Here is a 5,597-nt window from a genome sequence, read left to right on the forward strand (position 1 = left end):
TGCTCTTTGGAGGCAAGGACTCTAAGGCTCCATCTAACATACTTCGGACATGATGCAAGGAGGGACAGGTCCTTGGAGAGGGACATCATGCTTGGTAGGGTGGAGGGACAGCACAGAAAGGGAAGGTCCCCTATGAGGTGGATTGATTAGGTGACTGGAGTAATGAGGATGGGTGTACTGGAGATGGTGCAATTGGCACAAGACAGAGCAGAGTTTAGGGATGTTGTACATAGGGTCACTATGAGTCACAAGCAACTCGATGGCACATAGCAACAACAACAACAAGGGATTTACATCTTAGAAGGTCATCTTAATCTATTATATCCTCTCCTGGTTGTAGATTTTCCAGGATGCTTAGAAGACTATTTATGTTGTGGATTAGGACTTCTAAAGTTCTTCCAAGCTTTTCTTTAATGAAGTTTATAGTCCTTGGTTTTAGTCCTAGGTCCATAATCCACTTTGAATTCGTTTTTGTGTATGGAGTGAGGTGTGGCTCTTGCTTGAGTTTTCTGCAGATAATTTTCCATTTTTGCCAGCACCATTTGTTAAAAAGGCTGTCATTTCCCCACTTACCTGGTTTCATCTCCTTGTCAAAAATCAGTTGACCATAGGTAGATGGGCTGAGTTCTGGATTCTCAATACTATTCCATTGATCTATGAAGACACTACTTTTTAAAATTGACTCAATTTGATTTGCTTTAAAATCAATTTAATCCTGAGTACATTTCAAACCCTAAAAAAGAAAATTAGTTTTCAGAAATCCACAAACCCTCTATATTAAATGGGATTAATTGATATGGGACCTTTTTAATCAGACGATCATATGATCTACTATGCTGGAGATGAAAAGGTGAGAAAAAACGGGGTCTTTTTCATAGTTAAAAAAGCCATTTCTAAAGCCATCTTGAAATACAATGTTGTAAGTGACAGGATAATATCCATACACATACAAGGGAGACCTATTAATACCACTATCATTCAAATTTATGCACCAACAACCAGAGCCAAAGAGGAAGAAATACTAACTTTTGCAGTCAGAAATCGATCGAACATGCGACCAAGATGCATTAAAAATAATGGTGATTGGAATGTAAAAGTTGGAAACCAGGAAGAAGGATCAGTAGTGTCACGATTCTTGAGCCTTAATTAATCAATAGTAAACATATTACTATCAATTACAATTTATTAATTTATAGCAATCATAGTGGGAAATGCTCACCCATAGGAGACTAAACTTCTCTCCATCCTGGTCGCCCAAGGCCTCTGGTGCAGTCATGGTCTTCAAGTGTTTACAGCATCATCTGTTAAGCCCCCACGGATTACAAATAAAAACAGCAACTTTTCACATGGGCCCCATCTGATAAACTGCACAGGAATCAGATTGCCTACATCTATTAAAATAATCATTGGAGAAGCTCATTATCAGCATTCAAAACTAGACCAGGTGCTGACTGTGGAAGAGTCTGTCAATTACTCATGGGTAAATTAAAATTGAAGCTGAAGAAAATGAAACAAATTCACAAGAACCAAAATACAACCTGAGTCTCTCCCACCTGATTTTAAAAATCACCTTAAGAATAGGTTTGAAGAATTGAACACCAATAAGTAAACACCAGATGAGTTATGGGATGAAATCAATGATATCATCCATGAAGAGAATAAAAGGTTATTCTAAAAACAGAAGAGAAAGGAAAAGCCCAAAGTGGATGTTTCAGAAGAAACTCTGAAAATTTCACTAGAGCATCAAGGAGCAAAAATAAAGGGAAGAGATGGCAAAGTAAAAGAGATGAAGAGAAGATTTCAAAGGGCAGCTAGAGAAGACAAAAGTATTACAATAGAATGTGCAAAGAGCTGAAGTTAGAGAATAAAAATGGAAGAACTTAGCATTTCTTAAGCTAAAAGAACTGAAAAACATATTCAAGCCTTGAGTTGCAATATTGAGAGATGTTAGGGCTAAACCTTGAATGAGGCAGGGAAGATCAAAAGAAGATGGAAGGAATACAGAGTGACTGTTCCAAAAAGAATGACTGACACTAAAATATCTCAGGAAGTAACATATAATCAAGAACCAATGGTTCAAGAAGAAAGGTTCAAGCTGCACTAAAGGCATTGACAAAAAACAAGGCCTCAGGAATTGATAGAATACCAATTGACATGCTACAGCTAACATATATAGCCCTGGATGTGCTAACCAGTCTATGCCAGGAAATTTGGAGGATTGGATGGATGGATGTGATCCATATTTGTTCCTGTTCCCAAGAAAGGTGGTGATTCAACAGAATATAAAAATTACTGAACAATAAAGTTTAATATTACATGTTATAAAAAAATTGCTGACAGTCATCCTAAACTGGCCAGAATAGTACATTGACAGAGAACTGTCAATGAGTGAAATTCCAGCAGGGTTTAGAAGAGGCTATGCACCAGGAATACCATTGCTGATGTCACATGGCTTCTAGCTGAAAGCAGAATATAAATAACAGAACGAAGTCTATTTGTGATAGATTGACTAAGCAAAGGCTATATGGATCATAGCAAACATACTGCTGATTATACTTAATGTAACAGATCACATTAATAGTATAAAGTGGGAGGGAACCACATGACTCCTCAATAGGTATAGGAAGATATTTGATAAAATTCTTTACTGTTTCATCATAAAAATAATCAGAAAACTAGGAATAGAAGTGAAGTCTTTCAACACAGTAAAGTGTATGTATGAAAAACAGCTAACAATCATGACATTTAATGGTGAAAGATTGAAAAATTCCTCCTAAGAGCAAGCAGATCTCTCTCTACCTCATGTGTTATTAACATTTTGCTGGAAGTTCTAGATAGAACAATTAGACATAAAAGAAATAAAAGCCACTGAATTTGGAAAATAACAAAACTATCTCTATTCATAAAAGATAGGAACTTATATACAGAAAATTGCAAGAAAATCACCAAAAATAAAAGGTTACTAGAGCATATTAGTGAACTCAGCTAAGTTTCAGGGTACATACTAGCAATGAAAAGATCTAAAAGAGAAATTAAGAAAGCAATTCTATTCATAATAGCATCACAGTGAGATAAAATGCTTTAATTTCCAGAATATAATAAAAATTTCTATAGCCCAAAAATAACAGCAAAATTTAAAAAATGACCTAACAAACAACTCAATTAAAAGATAAGCAAAGAAAATCTGATGTAAAAAAAACAATGTATACAAACTTTATAAGTAAACCAGTATAAAATAAAAAATTTTATTTACTTTATTTTTTTTGTTCTTTTATTTGCTTTTAAAAAAGATAAGCAAAGAACATGAGTAGGTATTTCCCAAAGACAGTATGTAAATATCCAATAAGGACATAATAGATAGATGGTCTACATTTGCTAACAGGGAAATGAGAACCAACACTAAAAATGACAAGGAAAAAAGCAAGTTTTTAGTAAGGGTGCTGAAAAATTGGAACTCTTTTACAGTATTGTTGCTGTTAATACATGCTATTGAGTCAGAACCAATTCATAGCTGACCCTCCAGCAGGTTTTCAGAGGCTGTCAATCACAGGGGAGGAGACTGCCCATCTTTCTTTGTGAAGCAACTGGTGGGTTAGAACTGAATGCCTTTGGGTTACCTCTAAAATGTAAAACTGGATAGCCATTGGCGATTTCTGTGTGGTGAGTCCTCAAAAATTTAAATAGAGAATTAGCATTCAAACAATCTACTGCCATCAAGTTGATGCAAACTCACAGTGACCCTCCATTGTTTCCAACACTATAAATCTTTAGAGGAAGAGATTGACTAACATCCACCACCACCTCTTCAGGAGGATAGGCAATCTCCTCCTGTGCAATTAACTTCCTAGGAAAATCCAGTAGGGGATCAGCTGAGTCAGTTCCTACTAGATGACAAAACACAATATATTAATTAAGATTTTTTTGTTTGTTTTCTTCATGTTGAGATGTAATCCATATTGAAGGTATAAACTTTGATATCCTACAGCATGTGATTTAAAAACTCTTCACTTTCTAGAAGCAAGGTTGTGTCATCTGCATAATGCAGATTGCTGATAAGTCTTCCCCCAGCTCTGATGCCATATTCTTCTTCCTATAGGCCAGCTTCTCAAATGATCTGCACAGCAGATAGACTGAATAAATATAGTGAAAGGACACAACTCCAATGCACATCTTGCTGGATTTTGAAGGACGATACACTGTTACCTTCATCTGTTTGGACCACAGCTTCTGGATCTATGTAAAGGTTTCGCGTGAGCATAATTAAATATTGTGGGATTTCCAGTCTTTTTAATGTTATCCATAATTTGTTATGATCCACAGAGTCAAAAGCCTTTTGTCAATAAAACAAAAGCCAACATCTTTCTAGGATTCTCTGCTTTCAGCCAAGATCTATCTGACATCAATAATAATATCGCTCATGCTCTTTAGAGGCAAGGACAGTGAAACTTCACCTCAAATATTTTGGACCTTTTGTCAGAAGGGACTAGTCCTTGGAAACAGGCATCACGTTGGAAAGGAAGACTACCCTGCAATAAGGAAGAAGACCTGCAGCAAGAAGGAATGACACAGTGCTTATAACAATTGGGCGTGAGCACATCAGAGATTGTAAGGATGGCACAGGACAGGACAAGGTTCAGATCTATTGTTCATAGCATTTCTATGAGTCATAGTTGGCTCAAGGGCACCTAACAACAACAAACTACAGCACTATGGCACCAAGCCTCTGCATTGCCCAGCAATTTTACTCCTGTTGTTTTTGCATAGTGTCAGGTCAGAACTGACTTATAGGCCTCCAGCGAGTTTTCAGAGGCAGTAAGTAACTAATCATCTTTCTATTCCTAGTATATACAAAACAATTAAAAAAAAAATTCACTCAAATACATGTACCTCCATTTGTATTAAAATGCTATTACAAATAAATGGCATGAAAACAACTCAAGTGCTCGTAGATGAACAGATGAATTTTTAAAACCCTACTTACTACCTTGGAGTCAATCTGAACTCATAGTGATCTTACAGGTCGGGGTTGAAGATTCCCAAGGCCGTATATATTACATTAAGCCTCATCTTCTCTCCTGGCAGATTCAAACTGCCGACTTTTCAAGCCCACACTTAATTCAAAGTGCAAAATCTACTGCAAAGACAGACAGCAAAGAGCAAGAATTGAAAGAAATCCCAGATGCTGTTTTATAGAATGTTAAGAGTTTAAAATAGATTAGTTTTGAATGATAAAACAGAAGAAGAAAATTACTTTCATCTAAATTTTTTTAATTACATAAAAATAGGTTGAATAAAACTACAAAAGAGCCTATAAAAAAGAACTGAATTGATGAGGGAAAGAACAGATTAGAAGTGATATATGATTGAGTATTATGGTTAGCACAGGAATCCAAAATTAAGGTTGCATAGAGAAGTGTACTCCGGGTGGGGGGTGGGGGAAGGGACGTGGGAACTGTATACTAATGAAGGAATTTTTTCTTTTTTTCTTTTTTTTTTCCTCTCTTCAGAGGGGGAAGCGAGCTGGTGGGGAGGGGCGGGAAGGGAGAAAATTGCGGCAATGAATGAATAGAAATCCAAAACCTCTGTAAATAAAAAAT

Source organism: Elephantulus edwardii, unplaced genomic scaffold (genome assembly GCF_000299155.1).
Source record: "Elephantulus edwardii isolate Elephantulus edwardi_28Jun2011 unplaced genomic scaffold, EleEdw1.0 scaffold00163, whole genome shotgun sequence".
NCBI lineage: Eukaryota > Metazoa > Chordata > Mammalia > Macroscelidea > Macroscelididae > Elephantulus > Elephantulus edwardii.